The sequence below is a fragment of the Lepisma saccharinum genome, chromosome 20, assembly GCF_977018435.1.
Source record: "Lepisma saccharinum chromosome 20, izLepSacc3.1, whole genome shotgun sequence".
NCBI classification, from domain to species: Eukaryota; Metazoa; Arthropoda; class Insecta; order Zygentoma; family Lepismatidae; genus Lepisma; species Lepisma saccharinum.
The window spans coordinates 3,367,155-3,389,161 of record NC_139248.1 but is presented as its reverse complement, the minus strand read 5'-3'; the positions used below and the strand labels follow the sequence as shown (position 1 = coordinate 3,389,161).

The 22,007-nt window shown below is 38.8% G+C and overlaps 1 protein-coding gene across 1 annotated transcript in view; it reads right to left on the bottom strand.

Annotated features, from left to right (window-relative positions):
• Positions 1–22,007, bottom strand: part of LOC146003648 (dorsal-ventral patterning tolloid-like protein 1) — a 596,739-nt gene that overhangs the window by 425,456 nt on the left and 149,276 nt on the right. The gene's annotated exons all lie outside the window — the stretch shown is intronic.

Below are 22,007 nucleotides of genomic sequence, written 5' to 3'. Positions count from 1 at the left end.
CTACATCACAGAGGTCGGCCGCACGCTGGTTGGTAAAGAGGAATTGCGCTAAGAGATAGAACATGCTACGACCCACCATCATTCTGCTACACGTGTAAGCTACTCGTGGAAGGCACGCGCTTACTCTGAAGAATCCTAGATGGCGCCGCTGGTTTCTATAGAAGTCCGGCGCATGCAAATTTTCCGTGGTGCATATTACATCGAGAGAATCAACCGGATTTTCCGCATAAATCGGGGAGACAAGAGGCTGCAGTCTGGCCGGGAAGTCACTGTCTCTGGTGTTTTCTTTGATAACCTCATATCTTCTTTCCTGCTTGTGAGGATGAATAAAAGATGACGAAGACAAACAAAGTACTCGAGCAAAATGGGGCCTGGCTGGGAAGAACAAAAAGAAGAAGCGGAGAAGAAGCATCTGTGAGTTCTTCGGGATTACGTGGCGAGAGGAAAGGATCAAAGGCGGTCTTTGTGTACAACTAGGTGAGTGGAATGATATGGTATTGTTCCGGTTAGGAAGGTAGGAGGTCTGGTAAGTAGATGAAACTATATTCGCATGTGAACGAGCTGAAGACGTTCGGAAAAGAGGAAAATTACAGTAAAGAGTTTTTAATCACGTCTTCAAAATGCTTAGAGGTATGTTTCCTGCATGTTAATGAGCCTTGGTTTGTATGTGTGTGTCTCATTATGTCTTAATATGTTAACTATGAATCCCTATATCTCTCCAACATTTTTTTTAACTGTCATGTATTTTGGGATTGATCCTTCTGGTGACTGTAATGCTTTGATTGACTCTCTGAATTTTCATACTTCGCTTTCCAACCAATTTTGGTTAATCATGAAGACGGGGTGAATAATAAAAAAGATGAAATTGATGCAAAGACAAAAAAACACACAAGTTACACAGAGGATTATGCTGGCAGTGGTTCTAGGCTCCAGAACCTCGGTAGCCTGCAAAGTATAGTCTTGGCGCTTACCGACTGAAAGTACGCCCTGCCCCGAAATTTGCAGGCTAATGAGGCTCTGGTGTCTGGAGTCACAGCCAGTATAATTTCCTGTGTGACTTGTGGCGTGTGTGCTGTCCGTACGTTTGTAATTGATTGAGATACTGTTTTCATTCCCATTACCACGATATGAAGCATTTGTCATCTGACAGTGTATGGAAAGATTGATTTGTTTGGTTTATTTTATTTCGCTTTTCTGTCACTTTTGGCTAATCGCGAATATCAGGATGAGTGTGATGTGATGAAAATGATAAAGGGACACTCAGAAAGAACACACATGTCCAGGCCGGGATTTGAACCCGGGATACCTTGGGTAGAGTGAATGGAAAGAAACATGCAGGATGATACGACAGAAAGGAAGTAAATAAAATATGATTTCGCTTCACAAGTGGCCCAAAACAAATTGGAAAGATGAAAAATGAATCAGGGAGATCCAAAAATATGTGGGGCAACTAGAAGATTTTTAAAAATTAAATAATTAACTAGTGCCTGTTTCCATACGTAACAGAATAGAATTAGAATGATTCAGTGTTAATTTTACGAAATAAAATTTGTAATTCCCTTTTAATCCCTCTGCACTCCTTTGTGACGTGTAATATGATTGAAGCCGTTTAATGCTTTCTATATTAGAGACATTTCTATTTCACATGAATCCTGACTAATCGGTCTCGACTTTTGTGTTGACGTTTCGCACGGAGCAAAATACCCAGGTTGTAAGAGACGAAGTTGAGAGTTACACGGTGTCAGAGAGATGACAGATCGTCCAACTAACGACCTGGCAGGAGCCAAAAGAAAGAAGAGCCATTTGTACACAAAAGAAGAACCCAAGCCGCTGGATTCCAGTTTTTCTCTCCATTTAACATCCTTTAGTTCTCACTGCCTCTGCTTCTTTTTCATCCGCTGCATTCACCAGCCGTCAGTGCGGGAAAACAAGCGCTGTTGTCCTCCAAGACCTTTACTCCATTTGTTCATAGGATGTGGTCCTCGTAAACAACAGCACGTGGTTTGTATCTGTGCCTCTATTGGTTAAGGACCATAGGTTACGTTCGGAACTAAATCTATCTTCGTGCTTGATCAATGTTGAGTTATTTAGACAACCTCGTAGCTAGATATTTTGTCGCCCTAGGCAGGATTGTGTGCCCCCCTCCACTACAAAGCACCGACATCAATATTTTCTTTTTATGCCATTGTTTGTGAACTTTTACATCATATAAATTTTGAAATGAAGAAACAAAGAAAACTCTTCAAAAAATTAGTTTGAAGATTCGTAGTTTGCATTTCCGATTTTAAAAAGTTTACCATATTATCAGTTATGTCTTAGTGTGTGAAGGTATTACTACTACTTGGGGAAGAGATAATTCCAGTTGTGTGTTACCAGAATGTAAGGCAATAAGCAAAAGAAGACAAGGTTAAGAATAATAATTAAAATAAAGAATACAATGTGCAGTATGTTCTCAGTAGAAAGAATTGTAATTTAAAATTATGCAACTCTGCTTGAAACTATGTATCGCACATTATTCTAAGAAAAATATACAAAATGTTTATAAAACCCGACCGATACATTTATACAAAATAATCAGAATTTAACTTTTCTTGCTTTCAATTATTCAAAATTGTCAATTATAAAAATCAACCATTTTTACAATCTCTCTTAAACTGACAATATTTAGAGATTATTTAACCTCTCATGATCATGTCACGTACCGAGTTCAATGGTGACATCTATTTTCACGTGGTGACCCCTCGACCCCCCTCAAGGAAGTATCTACAGGTGTCACTTCATCACTTGAAAAATCTTCAATAGGAACAAAGGTCGAGTAACACCTTGTATGTTGTTATTTTCTCCACTTACCTCTACCAAGTGTACATTTCACGATCGCATATTCTGACCCTTTTTTTCTAAGAAGAAAAAGACAGGAAAAAGGCCTCAGCCCCCCTAGTCTACACCTGGTTACGGACTTACGTTTGAAACTTTAACCACTGTCCTTGGTTCATTACAGGCTGTTGTACAGTGTCTCTCAAAAGTTTTAGGACAACGACATTTTAAACTAGGAAACCCAATTTACACAAGCCGTTGGTGGGTTGCGTGCAGAGTTAGGCTCAATTTCAGGGTTGCCACATGCACTATATATATTTATAAAATACGCGAAAGAAATATAAACAAGTATTATTGTATAAAATTATTAAAAATATCACTATTATATCGCAAATGACAAAATTCTTTATGAAAGAAAAAAATAGGTTTTCTAGTATTTCATCGCTGATGAGTCTACAGTAAGGAAAAGAGGTGAGAGGAAACGAAAGGTTACAAAGGAGAAAAGAAAGAGAAAGCGAAAGGAGAAGAGGAAAAGTAGAGGAGAGAAGAAAGATAGGATAGACGAGGAGAGGAGATGTAGTGAGGAGAATGGAAAAAGATTCGAGGAGAGATGAGGAAAAAAGAACAAAGAAGAGAAAATAGGAGGAAAACGAGAGGAGAGGAGAGGAGGGGACGAGAAGAGGGAAGTGGAGAGTAGAGTAAAGGAGAGAAAATAGAGAAGAACGAAAAAAAGAGAGTGCAGTGGAGTCGGAAATCTAAGACAGGAAAGGAGATAAGAGGAGTGGAGAAGAGTGGGATGGAGATAAGATGCGAGAAAAGTAGGGAAGAGGATATGAGATAAAAGCAGAACAGAAAGAGGGGAGAGAAGAAGGAGAAGGAACTGGAGAGAAGAGGTAGTTGCAGAAAATATCGTCTGAGCGTCAAGAATGGATGCATTGGTCAAATTATCGACATGAAACATTCAATAACATTTTGAAATTTATTGGAGAATATATTAGATCGGTGCGAAATGCCTTTTGGCTGAGTTCAGAGCAATTTAAAATCTTCCATGTAAGATCCTTGATTTTACCTGCGATTACACCACTAAAAAAATGAACGTAATTTTTAATATTTATAAGAATTCTTCAATTTTTCTCCACTTCTCGGTTCGTTGAAATTGAGATTTTGTAATTCAATATTTCCCCTCACCCATCGTTAATTCCAAACTGAATCATTCCGTTTCAAACTGCGTGGACAATGAATACAATGGGATATGTCTAAAACTTACGAAAATTTTCTGCCACCGGAAGGGTTTGAACCTACGACCATCAGATTGACAATCCTGAACGGTAGCCACTACCCTACAAGCTTTCGCTGCTTAAACCAGGTAGAAGAACCACTACACCACGCCTTTACCTTCGAATGAAGCAACAATTTTTTTAAGTATTCTGTCCCTCCAATATTGTAAATGTCGTTTGGTATACGTGTAGTTGAACTTTTACTTTAATTTTGATTTGCTTTCTTCTAGTATAACCGATATCTTCGAGAAATAATTTTCGAAGTGATTAAAAACAAGAATATTGGTAGTTGTGAAAATGCGAGTTATTTCTTCTAACTTATTATTGTGATTAGACATTACTAATGGAAAATATCTAGAAGCTTGAACATTACAGGACGATGTTCTTTTCTTGTGATACTGTAACAGACAAAATGCTTGTTTACTGATGCAAGTCTTGTGTCCAGAACAGTCTTATGAAATGTATTTGCTGTTGCGTAAGGTAACACGAAATAATTACACCTTGTGCGAACTACCAAATCTGTGCAACGTTATACGTAAACAGGCCGAAAATTTTATTCATAAAATCATGTCACATTTGAGAGCATTAGTCAAGAGAGACTCGTGGGACACTGTGTTAAGGTGCTGGACTAAATCCTTCTAATTTTTCTTCCTCGAAGAACAACAATTTCTAAGGAAGAGCAACAGTGATGATCTTTCTTATTTCTTTTAAATTCTTACACTTTCCTTTAATTGGGTTAAAAATAAATAAGAATATTGCTTGCATTTCATTGACGTAGACCAGAGAGAGAGACAGACAGACAGACAGATATTACAAAATAGTTCAAATAGTGCGAGCGCCATTAAAAAGTCATGATAATTCTATGTTGCGTACTTAGAATTATTCATACAATAAAGAACATGTCTAATTGTGAGTTAACAAAAAAAACAATAATAAAGAGACATTTTCGCATCACGATTGCAGTTCGAAAAAGTCGGGACAGGGATTGAAAGTAACGCACTGTCCTGACTAAATCGGTGAATCGGACGTCTGGTAGCCTTGCATCAATGATTATAAAACTAAAACCACCCAGTATTGCAGCTTGAAGACTTTTGCGCAAGAAACAGATTCATTTATACAAGAGCAAAATTGAAATTTTTACACATTTCAAAAATCGAAGATGTTACTTTCGTATATATTTATTTATAGGTTCACATTTAAATATTTTAGGGTTCGAAGGGGGAGCATGGCCCACATGGACCCTCTCCTGGGTACTGACCTTACGTAGACAGTGGAAGAGAAATTTTGGAGAACCTTTCTATTAAATTTAGTATTTACATTCACCTTATGCTCAGATAGGTTAAACCGTTTATTGACAATCGTGAACTTTTCGTTTAATAGATAATATTTGGTTTTATACGACGGGAGAACATTGGTCGAATTTCCTTTCTTGCTCTTTTGAGAGAATATATACTTCTACAATAGCAATAGCGTTCGGAAACCGTGAAAAAAATGACTTGGTTTTCAAAGGCAGACAAGCTTGGTAGTCTAGCTTGCTCGCGATCAAAGTGACTCACTCACGCTATTCAAGGCCGCTTCTTATCGCAAAACACTGTGGTTCGATGCACAGTGTCTGCACCCAGCACGTTACAAGTGACCAGAGTCGAATTTTAAAGAGAATCTGAAGAATGGTAGATTTCATCAGAGGCGGCTAGGTAGGCACCAGCTCAACATGCAATAGTTTAAGTGATAATTCCTGATAAACAAAAAAACCGTATTGATTAATTATTGGGATATTAATACGTGTATCCGCTCCTGTTTAACAATGTAAGCTCGAAGACAATCTGTATTCCATTTATTTATATTGGCAACTTGGAGGTTATTTTATCGCCTTCGATAATCGAATTGTCTGATCGATTATTTCTTGTTTACCCAGGAACATGCCCCATATGTGATTTCCGAGACCGGGTTGCGCTACTCACTCCTAGCTCCCCAATTTCTTCACGATGGTGGGTTGCTACCGGTCCCATACACAGGCCGAGAACCTAGAGAGTGAGAATAAGCGGACTCGAATCCATGCCGTCCTGCAGTCGGAGTCCAAAGCACAGCTCCTTTGACCGCACGGTCACGGAGGAGGACTTTTCTTATTTTACCTTTGGCTAATCGCGACGATGAGGATGAATTATGAATAGAAAAATAAAGAAGGTCACGCACAAAGTAGAGGACGATCTTCAACCTCTTAGGTGACGAGTTCAAGCCCTAAATATGAGGATTTCAACCTTAGACGACCTCAATTTCAAAATTATAAACAAAATGCCTACTTACACTAAACTTCTCATCAAGGCCAAAATAGTTTGTAACTCTGAAACTACCCCTGAATACAAATTGACATTTTTTTCCATGTGAGTAAGAATTAAATGTGTGGCATACAAAGATAGATGATACCTTTTGAGAAACAATTAACTGTATTCTCCCCAGCATCTCTGGAACAAAGCCGCGCATAGCGGAAGAGAAGTGGAGAGAAGGGAGAGGGGATCGAGTGGACAGAGCGAATCAGTGCACGCTGCTGGGAAGGCTGGTAACAGCAGTGGATTTCCTCCCTCCACGCAATCCCATTCCTCTCACGTGTTCATCGCTTCTCAGATACTTGTTTTCGTTCACCTGCTCCAGAGATAAGTGGGAGAGAGTGTATTTCGCATACATGTAGCAAGTAAAGAAACTTATCCCAGAATGAAAATTCCACATAGTTTTAAAACGTTTGTTTAAGCAATAAATGACTGGAAATGGATGCCATATAATTCCTTTGCCAAAATCTAGTGGTCGAAAATTAATTTCAAGACATTTCATATCTATTCACCATATTCCAAGTTATAAGGAACTATTTCGTAGATGTTCATGAAACCGTTATAAAATTACAAATAAAATATATTCACAAGCTTAGATATACTAATACCAAGAAAGAAATTCAGAGTTAAATTTCAAATGCATTTGTATAAAGTAATTCTAGAAGTACAGAGCTATATCTGAGTATTTAACTTCTTTTTTGCAGATAACGTTTACAATATTGAGGCGACAGAGTAATTAGGAACTGTAGCTCCAAGAAAACAAAGGGCGTAGTGTATTGGTTAGAGTTCTTGAAAGCATTTCGGTCTCACGTTCGACCCTCCATACTAGATGTTCCTTAAAAAATAATCCCTCCCATTAAACAAGAGCATGGTAACATTATTTGTAATAGCAGTATATAGTGGCTACATTGTTCTGCATATGGAATTTATATAAAAAAAATAATAATAAATGAATTGACACACGTTCAACGGGATATTTTTATATATAAGATCGTGAATTATGATACTCTAACGATAATTGTGTACTGCTTCAAAGACATTGACAAATATTAATGAAATAACTATTTATATGTGTGGCAATTCAGGACATGCTAATTTTACCCCTTTTCCCACTTGAGTTCAATGCAAGGATACCTCCGCAAATATCGAATGAAAAGTTCTCACCATGTGCAATTCTCCATTAAATGTTTTCGCCGAGTCGTACTACTTTCGTTTTCTTTGTTACAAACAATACTTGTTTGCACGTTACATGCAGGAGAGTTACATCTACATTTCACATTGGTCAGCTCCTTCTACCTGGCTTAAGGAGCGAAGGCTTGTAGGGTAGTGGCTACCGTTCAGGATTGTCAATCTGATGGTCGTAGGTTCAAACCCTTCCGGTGGCAGAAAATTTTCGTAAGTTTTAAACATATCCCATTGTATTCATTGTCCACGCAATTTGAAACGGAATGATTCAGTTTGGAATTAACGATGGGTGAGGGGAAATATTGAATTACAAAATCTCAATTTCAACGAACCGAGAAGTGGAGAAAAATTGAAGAATTCTTATAAATATTAAAAATTACGTTCATTTTTTTAGTGGTGTAATCGCAGGTAAAATCAAGGATCTTACATGGAAGATTTTAAATTGCTCTGAACTCAGCCAAAAGGCATTTCGCACCGATCTAATATATTCTCCAATAAATTTCAAAATGTTATTGAATGTTTCATGTCGATAATTTGACCAATGCATCCATTCTTGACGCTCAGACGATATTTTCTGCAACTACCTCTTCTCTCCAGTTCCTTCTCCTTCTTCTCTCCCCTCTTTCTGTTCTGCTTTTATCTCATATCCTCTTCCCTACTTTTCTCGCATCGTATCTCCATCCCACTCTTCTCCACTCCTCTTATCTCCTTTCCTGTCTTAGATTTCCGACTCCACTGCACTCTCTATTTTCGTTCTTCTCTATTTTCGCTCCTTTACTCTACTCTCCACTTCCCTCTTCTCGTCCCCTCCTCTCCTCTCCTCTCGTTTTCCTCCTATTTTCTCTTCTTTGTTCTTTTTTCCTCATCTCTCCTCGAATCTTTTTCCATTCTCCTCACTACATCTCCTCTCCTCGTCTATCCTATCTTTCTTCTCTCCTCTACCTTTCCTCTTCTCCTTTCGCTTTCTCTTTCTTTTCTCCTTTGTAACCTTTCGTTTCCTCTCACCTCTTTTCCTTACTGTAGACTCATCAGCGATGAAATACTAGAAAACCTATTTTTTTCTTTCAGAAAGAATTTTGTCATTTGCGATATAATAGTGATATTTTTAATAATTTTATACAATAATACTTGTTTATATTTCTTTCGCGTATTTTATAAATATATATTGTGCATGTGGCAACCCTGAAATTGAGCCTAACTCTGCACGCAACCCACCAACGGCTTGTGTAAATTGGGTTGCCTAGTTTAAAATGTCGTTGTCCTAAAACTTTTGAGAGACACTGTACACCTATGTTTCAGTCTCTGGTTCTAACAAAGTCTTCAATTTGTAGTGCAGAGGGCAGTGGTATTTCTTCATTGAGTAAACCGACGTGCCACAGCGTGAGCAGCGTTCGTGTGTCAAAATAGCCATTCTTCGGGGAAGAAATGCCAGAGAATGCCCCAGGGAGCTGGTGGAAACTATGGGGAACGGTGTCCTATCGTAGTACGAGCATATTTTGTTCCTCCAATGCCAATCTATGGTTTCTGGATTGTAAACACATACGCCACATGTTATCTTTAAGGCTAGGCTGAACCTTTGGCCGCAGCCACGACAGATGTTTTCAAAATTTTCTCCCCTTTCAAAAAACCGCTGTTATATTCGAAAATACTAAAACGTACATCTGTTTAGAATTCCTTGTAGAGCATTCACGTTAATTTTGATGTGATTTGCTTTCACTGTTGTCAAGATATTCGCAATAGTTTCGTGGCTACGTAAATCCATTAAACAATTTGATAATATCTAGACAAAAGCGCAATCAAACCACACGAGGATTCGCGACAATGCTCTAGAAGGAATTCTAAGCAGATGTAATTTTTCGGATTTTGGAATACCATAGTGGTTTTTCGAAAGGAGAAGAAAATTCTAAAAAGCTTCTATGACGGCGCGGCCAAAGGTTTAGCCGAGTCTTAATTGATTGATTGAGTGATGATGCTAATTCTGGTGGTAACCTGATTTCCTATGAGTTGGCAACCTGATTTCTTATGGGTTGGCAACCTGATTTCTTATGGGTTGGCAACTTGATTTCTTATGAGTTGGCAACCTGATTTCTTAGGAGTTGGTAATTTTTTTTCTATTCATAGCCTAGGACCACGTGACATAGTGAGATACCCCAGATATTGGACTCAGTATACTCCACTGAGTATGATTGATTGATTAATTGATTTAGTTTATTTTACTTCGCGTTTTGTGCCTCTTGGCTAGATTGCGAAGATGGGGATGAGTGATAAAATTGATGAATGGGCATTCACAAACAACCAAGCCCGAGCAGGATTCGAACCCGAGACCCTTGGCGTCGCAGCGCGATGTGCTAACCACTCGGCCACAGGGTCCGGCAGCCGAGTCTTCAGAATGTTTTCCTCGCTTCTCTATCCTACACCTGTTCCACATGATCTGCATTGTTCATACATTTCACAATGCCATACACTGCCCCCTTCCATTTGTGTATTTCGGATTCTCGAGCAAAAATAGTTGCCATGACTTATGCGTCAACCCTCGTATAAAACCTAAAGTTAGAAAAAAGTATATTTTTATTCTGATATCCCTTACAGAATGATGTAGCCCGAGGTTAGTAACATCCTCTCTAGATGTTGGACCCTGTCCTCCGACTATATAAATCTAAGGATGCACGACAGTGGATCAAATTAGACAAAAGTTTCCCCAACTCTCCCACCCCTTCACGACAATTACAAAAAGAGAAAGAAGACACGGGGTAAGAAATCCGAAACGAGGGAGGATAGATAGTGTGCAGAGCCACCACCGCCAGTGTGTTTTGTGTTTCCTGCGAAGCGAGCTAATTCGGAGAAAGCGATCTTTGTCTTGATTTCAGACAGTGGAGGATTATGGGTAGGGATTCGCACAAATCCTGCATCGGGAGAAATCTAATTAAGGAAGGAAGCGAGATGAGAAGACAAGGCGGAGGAAGGAAAAAAAAGAGGGGAAGAAACTTTGAAGACATTGTGTTATTGGATCACCCTTCACTGCTTGCAACTTGTGAAAATGGCCTTTTATCGTTTCCAGAACGTAGAAGCAAATCAACTCCATTTGCTTGCAGTGCCATGTTCACGAAATTAAAAAAATATACATGGAATGTTCGTTGTACAATTTGTACAACAAATCAAGTAATCAAGAAAAATTAAAATCTAAACTGGTACTACAAGACATGGACGTATTTAAGAGGGGTGGGTTCAACGGGCCAACCCCCCTCCTCCTTTTTGGTTCAGTAAAATTACCAGATTACCTGTTCTATCCGCTTGTTAATAAAAATTTCTCCAAAATTCAAGACGTATTGGACGGGATACGGATGGGAAGGAAATTACGTAATTCCACACACCAGATGGGACTGTAGACAAAATGTCTGCAATTTCCTGATAGTTTCGGAATGTCTGCGACAAGAGACTGCATTGGGACTGTCAAATCACTTGTAATTTCTTTCCCTCGAGTCTTCTTAAAGGAATCTAGTTTATAAAAACGCAGTGCAAGAAAACCAGGTAAATATCGTAACATTCTCAAGTTGTTTGACATAAGATGGACAGAAAAGTATCAATACTCAGTAGCGTGACTTGGCGAGTACATACACACAACTTTGTTGGGTCCAGCACCCCCCTCCCTCCACAACAAGCTTCCGGTCAGCAGTGTCCTAGATTTTCACTTAAGAAGTAAAGCAACCCTAATCATACCACAAGTTGACCCCCCCTTTTTACAAGGGATAATCAATAAAATCTTGAAAATTGAATCGGTCTAGAGAACAATGTTGTATCAAACTAAAAACAAGCGACACAGAAACAGTAAAACAATCAAATTTGCTTTCTTTTCTACGTGTTTCGTCAAACAGGAAGTTCCACGGTGCAGAAAACTATCCCGTCTGTTCATACAAGGTGTCACTAGCCCCGTCTAGCTCACTGCGTCTAGTTGGTTACACGGTGCAACACCAACTTGTCTACTTCGTTCATTTGGTGTCAAGTAGTGTACTTGGCGTCTGCACCGGTTGCACTATGTTCTCGAGCGGTGTAATGTATGCTGTATGGTCACGTGGTGCGTGCTAACTAATCAAATGGACGTTTAAAGCAACAGACAGCATTTGTTGAATATTCTGAACAGTGGCGTAGCAACGTATCGCGAGGCCCTGGGCGATATTAGAATGCGAGGCCCCACCCGTTCTGGAAATTTGAAATCTCAATTTTGATACAAAGTCTTCAAGGATACGTCAGCATATCATATTTAAATAATAATAATAATAATAACAACAAATTAGTGTCGAAAATGATATTTAATAAATTCCCCCCCCCCTTCTAAAATGGCTTTCTTTATTTTTCAGGAAGCTGAAATCTGAAGCTGTAGAAAGGAAGGAAGAACTGCTATTATTATCCATGCGCTCCTTGAGTTGAAAATAAAAGCATTGAAATACCTCACACCTTGCTCCGTGGGAGTTGGAGGTGCTTTATTATTAACATATTAAAATTAGGAGTGCAAGGTCAAGAGGAAGAAGAAAAGACAAGACAAAGTGCCTTTATTCAACAAAATTTCTTCTCTATATTGAAGTGTGACTCTTATTGAACCTTGGAAATCGAGAGTCACCGGGATGTAGCAAATTATAAAGCGAGAGGTTTATGGTTCATAACTAATTCAAAAGGAAGGAATGTGTCGGTCAATGAAGGAAAAGATGAGTTATAGATGAGTGATAATGCTCTCTCCACACTATCATACCTGCCCGAAGTTCTCGTAGAGTCTTGTCCTAGACGAAGATGTATGTCGTGTCCATATCGTGTCAGAGTCCGTACTTCGACTCTGAGCAACTTGTCCTCCGTTATCCCGCGCTGAGTGTATCGAAGTAGATTCAGAGTAAAACTGTGAGCGAATGAGAGCGTTGTCCTTCCGGACTTCGCATTTATGCTCATGCCGGACTATAGGTAGTTACTCCTCTATTGGCGAGGCTACTTTCGTAACCTCCCGTATGACTTCAGTATTGAAGCAATATGAAATGCAGCGCATTCCTGGGATAACTTGGAGGCAATCGATGAAGGTGGCAGGTTAATGAACAATGGAAGTGAGCATTAAACGAGCCTCTTCTCATTATACTTCATCAATATACAGGGTGTCGCAAAACTCTTTCAACAACGCTTGGGTGCTGGTAGATATCATAAAAACAAGTAACTTTTCCCTATAAAGTTTACCTCGAAAGCGCTTAGTTTCCGCGTTATAAGCGCTTAAAATCTATCCTGTACGTATGCAACCCATCACAGCAAAAGCTTGATCTGACATAACTACCAGGGCGCATGGCAGGGTTGCCACTAGCATTGCTCATTAAGAAAGACGACTTGAAAACAACAACTTGGGAGTCTTGTCTCGGGTTTAAATCCTGGTCTAGACATTGGTGTTATTTGTTATTTCATCATATCATCCTCATCTTCGTGATTAGCCAAAGGTGGCAGAAAAGCGAATTAAAATAAACCAAATCAATCAATCAATTATGGAGATATTTTAGAATGAGTAATCTTGAATTTCAGACTGCCCATTATTTGTCTTGGTCAGTTTGTAAATACTGTCAATGCTTCTTATAACATCGCAAGTATCATTAATGTTTTGGATTTTGCTCAGGCAAGACTCCCAAGTTGTTGTTTTCAAGTCGTCTTTCTTAATGAGCAATGCTAGTGGCAACCCTGCCATGCGCCCTGGTAGTTATGTCAGAGCAAGCATTTGCTGTGATGGGTTGCATACGTACAGGATAGATTTTAAGCGCTTATAGCGCAGAAACTAAGCGCTTTCGAGGTAAACTTTATAGGGAAAAGATACTTGTCTTTATGATATCTACAAGCACCCAAGCGTTGTTGAAAGAGTTTAGCGACACCCTGTATATAAAAATGTATGTATGTATGTTTGTTCAGCAATAACTCTCGAACGCCTGGAGCGATTTCAACCAAATGTGGTACACGTATCACCTCGAAATAAATACTGTGGGGGTGAGACACCCCTGGCACCCCTAGGGGTGGAGTGGGAAGGGGTGACATGTAAAAATAATCGATAACCACCCATATTAAATTCCGCAAAGACAGACATCCGTGACTCTATGCAACCCGCACAACGATAATGTTTCTCGGGTTGTCTAACATTCAGGCTGTGTTGTGAATGGAATCCATAGTTTTCGTGACGCTCCCAACCCTATGCAGTTCAACTTCAAGTTCACCACCTATCGGCATGAGGGGTGAGAGGGGGTGAAAAATAAAATGCCACAAATGACCTAGATTAGTGTCGAATCCATAGTTTTCGGAGTCGCTGAGCTAATTGGTGACATTCACGATCACGTTTAAAATTAGTTACATTTTACACTTTAGTTAGAATCCATTATTTTCCTGTCTAATACAAGATTGGAATAAGTAAATACCCGGGCAACGCCGGGTATTCAGCTAGTAATAAGTAAGTGGGTAAAAATGTCCAATTATCGTGAATTTTTGCGTAAATGTTTTACATAAGAAATACCACAATAATTCTTACTTATTTCGAGTCCTCCTAAGGCTCTAGCCTGTCTGTATGTTACGCCCCTAATTTGATGTATTCTTTCAACTTGAATTTAAAGCCAGATACAAACAGAATATTTTATTTTTATTGCCCACAGAAATTAACCTCTTACATATTTTTTCTCACTTTTATTTATTACATCTTGCGTATGGCACGCGAGGTCTCAGCCGCCGCGAGGCCTCGGGCAGGCGCCCACTTCGTCCCCCCTAGCTACGTGCTTCAGAACTTGAACACCGCTATCTGTCTGATTGGTTGCACGTCATTTCCTTTCGCCAGCCTGACATCTGCACCACACCTATTGTCAAAAAGTGCAGCGAACTAAACGAAGCTGCTTCTATATTCTAGAAACCAAAAACAACTTTTCTCCAATTTTATGTGGAAAACGACATCAGAGCGCTGCAACACTGAAACTTCCTTCAACTTAAAGATGGCGTCTCCTCCACTCACTTGCACCAGTGAAGAGCAGTCAGTGGTTTCTTGTCCTCCGGAAGCCTCAAACTAACAGAAATTCTCCACCAAATTAAAATTCAATATCAGTATTAGAGTGCTGCAATGAGCGTTTCTCGCTCGAGCGGCAAATAGTTCGCACGGGCAACACAAGATGGCACACAGAATTGATAGCTCGAACGAGCGGAATACACTCGAACTCTCGAACCCTATTAGTATACGTATTTCCGTTATTTGTCTATTCGAATGGATACTCAAATATGGATCGTGAAGTAAAAGATGAAGTGAAATTGAAAAATAAGCAAACATAATCATCATCCCCATGTTAAAATGCAGTTTTGTATATCTTACCGAGATATGTGAAAACGAAATAGATGATTATGGGCTGAAACTACCCATGTTGCCATTTTATATTTCTACGATTATTGTCACGTTAAAATGATGTTCGATTGGATGTTATAACTGCATTTTTATTTTGTGCCATCAACTTCCTGCCAATACGAAGCTAATCAAACACTTAATCATTTATTTTTTGAATGTTCCTTAAGACAACCATACCGAGACTATCTATATAAAAACTTACAACATGCACTGGTGCCATTTCCGATATCCTTATCTATACTAATATCTTAACCTCGCACTGCAGTTATTTGGATTCTTTATAGTTTCTCTAGAAAACATAGGTTTACTATTTAAACAACCACGATGATTCACACTACAATTTAAATTAATAACCTCACAAAACTGTTATACCATAAGAACAGGAAGACAGCGTTTCGAAGAAAGTGAATGATATTCAAAAAAAGTTTGAAACATAGATATTAACAATAGGACCTGAACTCAGCAACTTTGGCTAGAAACTGCAAACGCGGTGTGAGCCATAAAAATAAAGGGACGAGGGTCGATTGCACCGCTACCATAACATGTCAATCAAATGACTGGGCGAATTGCACCCGACTTCCTCGTGACCAAACAAGCGAGTTGCACCGGTTCCGGATACATGACGTCGTAGCCAGTGTCCGCCTCTCTTCTAGTCAAACAGGCGTTTCATGTGCTGTGGTAACGTGTGTTGTCTGAAGGTACGTTAGTTAGTATCGAATGTCTTATCGTTTGTTTAAGTTTCTTAGTAATAATGGAATTCATGATGAGCGAAAAAGGACGTAGGCTTATGGTTCACGGTAGTCATAAATTTTACAGGCAGCATGAAACGCAAGAAGGACTTAAATGGAGATGCCTAAAAAGAAATTGCTTAGCAAGGATTTATAAAATTGAAATTCGATCCGAAGACTGTTGTCGCTGATTTTGAAATTGGCATTCATTCAGCAATTAAGAAGATCTGGCCTAGAAGCAACATTATAGGATGTCGTTTCCATGCATCTCAGTCATGGTGGAGAAATATCCAGGAACTAGGTTGATTATGAAGATAAGGATTCTGATATTGGTAAGTGGCTACGTTGGTCATTCGGTCTGCTATATTTCAATCATGAGGACGTTGCTGATTGTTTTGTAGAGGGGCTTCATGTCGGAAATTCCTCAGGATGAAAAGTTGGAAAATTTCACTGATTACTTGGTAGATACATACATTTCGGAAGATGCCAATTGTCCACCAATAGCTACTATGGGCTTCAGATAAAGTAGACGGAGAGCGAACAACTAATGTTGATGTATATGCTTTAGAAAATAATACAGATGTCACAAAAAAACTTAGTAAATTTCTGAAACAGAGAATGGAAAATATGGGGAAAATGAAGCAGAAATATAAGAATAAAGAACTAACAAGATTTGATTTCTTAAAAGCTATTTCCTACTACAGTTAAAAAAAAGGACAAGAACAAATAAAATTGAAACATAGAGGTAATATTAGACAAAGGAAATCCATCCGCAAATTTTTAAACACGCCATGAGCTTTTAGCCATGACAGTCCTAAGGCTGTGAAAAGTGTGAAGGGACAATTAGCGGAGAAAGGGTAAGCGGTGCAACTTACCCCTTGGTCTGAAGGGTTTAGCGGTGCATCTCGCCCATTTAGGTATTTTCGGGGTGCAACTAACCGTCACCCAAATAAAGAAGAAGAACTGCATTTTATTAATTCGCAGAATATGATTATCCTATTCGGTAAGTGAAAATGATGTACACGTATTTGTTACATTGTGATACGATATTTGTAATTGTTTAGGTAGATCTGTCAGCATGTGTATCGATTTTACGTTTCGGTCTGCATTCTTATTTGAGTCTTACATAATAATATGTGGTATTATTATTTAGAAATGTACTTGCATAGAGTGGTTTCCTTCCATGATATGGGTTTTCGGTGACAGTGCTGCTTATGAGGCTCTGAACTGAAATACGGGACGTTGCCATTCATTGCACTACATGTGGGAGACTGGAACGAGTTTGAACGAGCGAAAGTGGCCCCATGCGGCCGTAAGCCGGGAGCGCACAAACAAAAGGTTGCGTGCCTCGTGGTTAAAATGCATACCACGAGCGCACAGAATCCATGGTGATGTTGCCATGTTGTGTCAACTGTTTTTTTCCTTTCAAGAAACCCCGGCTGGGCCTAACCTAACCTAACCTTCTGAGGTCCAGGATGCATTTCTTGCGCTGATGTCTGTCACACCACATCCGGATGGGGAAATATTCTCGGATTACGTACTGGAAAACTACATAGAGGAGACAGCAAGGTAGGCCTATATATACTATAAATATGATAAAACCTTAAACTCATATATAATTATGAGTTATCTTTTTTAATTTTATTTCTTGATATTTCAATTTTATGCAATTAAATCATCCTCTGCACAGTCCGCATGTGGGACCTTTCATATGCCACGAGCGCACACTTTCACATTTTCGTGCGCTAGTGGACTGCACTCCCCCCATGCAGCACTCTAATCAGTATGAATGCTTACCACACCAACAAGTTTAAGAATGAAGGAGGGAGTTCGACCGTGAACCAAGTTCGCAGGCAAATGGGGCGTAGGCAAGGGTGCCCATCGAAATTTTTTGGGGGGGATTTTTTCCATAATGTAATATAAAATTCAACACTTATATATTTTTCCAAAATAAATGTAAAGACATTTACGCCTTAGGTACACCATACTTAATACATTAGATGAAGAAAATGAAGTATTTAGAGGTAGCGATGCCCACAGGTGGGTTTGTGGACTCACGTTATGTCCAAGCAACTTATTTTATTTTGGGTGGACGATTTTTTGTGATGGAAATTTCATGTGAAGCAGTACAGCATGTGGCACAAGTTGAATTACGTTATTAACTATCCATTGCTATTACATAAATAGCAAATTGTAGACTGCCAAGGAAATTGTAACGGGTAATATTATTATTAAGGAAGGGGGATATCCAACTCTTACACATTGGGTCTTAAATCGACACGTGTATTCTGGTGGGGGATTGAGGATTAAACGTTGGGGGAGGGGGGCAATATTCGACTATTGAATATCAGTGTTAAATCTTAGATTATCCTGGGAATTCTAGTTAGGGGGCTTAGCATTCAATTTGGGGTGATATCCAACTCTCGTTTATTAATATTACGTCTGAAATTGTAGCGGAAAATGTGGTTTGGGAACGGAGATTGTTTCTTTTGGAGAGGGTAATATCTAGGTACTCTTCCATATCAACAGTAAGTTCAAAATTTTGTTTGGATTATTAAATATTAAATTTGAGGGGAGGAGATATGGAGCTCTTAATAAAGTATAAAATCTTAGATTGTCAAGGGATTTCTTTAGGGTTAGAACATTATATTTGAGAACTATATTTAGCGATATGGTATGCGCACGTTTCGGCGCCGAACCGTGGGAAAAGAGAAGCTGGAAAGAGTAAATATCGAGGGATCCTATTAAAGTATTGACGTCCCATTAAATTAATATTCTTGCAAGCCTGCAAAGAAATTGATATAAACCTTTTCTTGCTCGCTTCGCTCCTAATATTGCGTTACAAAAATGCATGTCTGGCATTGTCATGAGACGATTGTGAAGAATTATACTGTAGCTGCATTACAAGACATAAACAATATTCTCGATATTTATTAATAATATAATTTCTTAAAATATGTTTAGTGCCGGTATACTGCTTAATTTAAAGCAGGTGAGTCATTTTGATGATACGGTTCTATTAGCAATATTATTGTATTATTGATTCCCTGTAGGCTATTCTGCAATAGTTGTACTAACTGTGTACTTCATAGTAACGCCTTGCACATTACTCGATACAACAGGAAAATTAATAGTGTCAAATTCGCATTTCTTACTTATTGTTGCAGGGTAATTTTGCTTTAGCAAGTGACATTTGAACTTAAGATGAAATCCATGTAATTATTGGTATGGATTACTAAAAAAATTGTAGTTACCCCAAGCAGAGGGGGTGAGTTCTTTGAAGGAGGAACCTTATTATATTCTCGTTCCAGCCTTAGGAATTTCTAGCTAGGGTTCTGTAATTCTCGACCTTAAGTTGTGTAAGACTTTGTGTTAAATACCCAAATTGTGGGTTATTAAATTCTTGTTCTCCAACCACAAACACTGTTTAAATACATATTTATATAATTGTGCCACTTGAGATTGCTAGCTTACAGTTATTTCGAAAATTTGAACCATTAAAAAATATAGACAGTAAACACGCTATTGTATTTAAAACAAATGAATTATTACGTATTCACCCACAATATTTTGGAGGGTAATGCATCCACGGTCTAGCTGGGGGATGGAAACCTCTGTTTAAGGAGGACGGACAGATCAAGAATCGTGTTCAATAAAGCTTAAAAAACGTTACTTCCAGTAGACACGCTATCGTAACTAAATAATTCATGTGGATTACCACATGATTTGGGGGGGATTGCGTCATTGGCCTTTCGGGGATGGGCACCCCTGCTCGTAGGTGATTTTCTTTTAGTTTGAATTTTTGTTTGAACAAGACCCTGTTAGATGAAAAACTCAATATGCTGACCAAGGCAGTAATTTATTTTATTTCAAAAACATAAACTAAACGTAACGTTTCAACCTTCTAGCAAGGTCTTCAAACTCTGCACCAAGTACAAATGTAACAAGGTACAATAACAGGACGACATATATACACAAACATTACTCCCCTCCAGACTATTAGAAAGTTCTAGCCACCTGCTAGAATGTTCCAGAACAACTTTCTAATAGTCTGGAGGGGAGTAATGTTTGTGTGTATATATATCGTCCTGTTTTGTACCTTGTTACATTTGTACTTGTGCTTTGGTCTGTATTTTGAGTGCTTTATTAAACATGGAAACGACTCTTACCTAATAGTGTTACCATTGGGCTCGTTCATCAGTTCGTCACAGATCTTCATCTTTAGGATAAACGGGAAAGGCAGAGAGAAGCAAGGTGAAGTAACACCAAAAATAAAGGTTTTTACTGCAAGAGGTAATTGTGACTGCCATGTCCTCTTCCAGCCGACGCCACAAGCGGGTTGCATAAAGTGCGAGCGAAACGTGAACTCCACGGGGGGATTCCAAACGCCATGTCACGTGACAGCTGTTCTCCGGCCGCGATTAGCCAACCGTGGCGCCATTGTTCTACATCTCGCGGGCTCAGACAGTGAGTGACGTCAGCTCCCTTTCCTTTCGTCCTCCTTGCTGCAGGCCACGTTCAACATATGCACGCATGACGTCACGTTAACAAAGCCTCGCTGCATATGAAGCAGAGGGGAGGAGTGCACTGTTGATACCAAAAATTGTATGTACGAGGGCTGGCGCATAAGTCATGGCAACTGTTTCTTTCTCGCGAGAATGCAGGACCGACACGAAAATCAGAAATATAGAAATAGAAGCGAGCGAGCAGTTCTGTGGAATGTATGAACGATGCAGATAATGTGTACCAGGTGTAGGATAGGGAAGCTAGCAAAACATCCGTAAAGATATAATCGTGTCACACGTGTTTACAAGCCGGAAAGCACAGGAACAAAAGTAGATCACACTGCGGTAGTTGCTCAACTCTCCTTTCCAGTATTTCAATATACTACTCACTTTTAACCTGAAAAATATGTCATGAACTTCTTCAGTGATAACATTCGTGTGCTAAAGTAGCCAGTGAACTCCACTGACATTAATCCTATAGAAAGCACGTGGGCTATTTGGAAAATGAGACTCATAAAACTTGACTGTTTCATAAAACCTCGCATGATAGTCTCTAACTCGAGCATGGTTTCATGATTATGAATCCATGCCAAATCTTATACTCCAAATTATAAAACTGAATGAAGGACATGTTACCTACTAAGAAAGATTACATGATTTAACTGATTGCTTTCCAATGACGTAATTGTTGAATATCAAAAATATATATAATGTGTAGTTCTGTCGTCTTTTAATTAATTCGCACGGCACGTTCGCGGGGAAGATGTTCATACTAGGGATGGCCAAACGGATCCGGATCCCAAAATTCCGGATCTGGATCCAAAAGTCCCGGATGTAGATCGGGATCAGAGAGTTTCGTATCTCAATCCCATTATAATATTACCACACCTTAAAAGGTACGCGTATTATGATCTTCGATTACAAAGAAAGTTTTCATTAGTTAGTCCTTCAAGATTTTTTTCAAGTGTTGTTCCTAAATACTTTGATACGCATCCGCTAACACACTCGTGCCCAAAAAATAATCTTACTTGTTTAACATAAAATGTCAGAGGTGATTTTGTAAATGCCATTGAAACTAATATGTATTCATTTGAACGTATTGGAAATGGAAACACACATAAATGTGAGACATTCCATTCCAGGATGAAACCTTTAACACATTTAACAAGATAGAAATGTTATACAAAAATTATAGAATTGTTCTACAGCTACAGTTTTACAAATTAAAATAAAATAAAACATTATAATATATAACTAATAACTAACTAACTCTCTAGCCTTCTTAAAGCCGAAGGTTCATGGCTTCCATCTTTCCCTATCTTGAGCAAAATCTATATACTCTTTTCCATCCCTACCGATTTCCCTTAGGTCCATCTCAACGTTGTCCCTCCATCTTCGTCTTGGCCTTCCTTCAGGTCTCTTACCATCAGGTTTCCCAACAAGAATCCTGTAAACTCCTCTTTCCTCTCCCATTCGTGCCACATGGCCTGCCCACCTAATTATTCTAATAATATCTGGACATGAATACAAATTATGTAGTTCTAAATTATGTAACCTTCTCCACTCACCTGTCTCCTCATCCCTTTTAGGTCCAAATATTTTTTTTCCTAAGGATCTTATTTTCAAATACTCTCAATTTATGTTCCTCTTTCAATGTAAGGGACCAAGTTTCACATCCATATATTATAATATATGCAGTGTTATATAATTACAAAGTGTAAGACTAACGTATGTATGTATATTAACATATATGTATGTATGTTTATTATATATATATATATATATATATATAT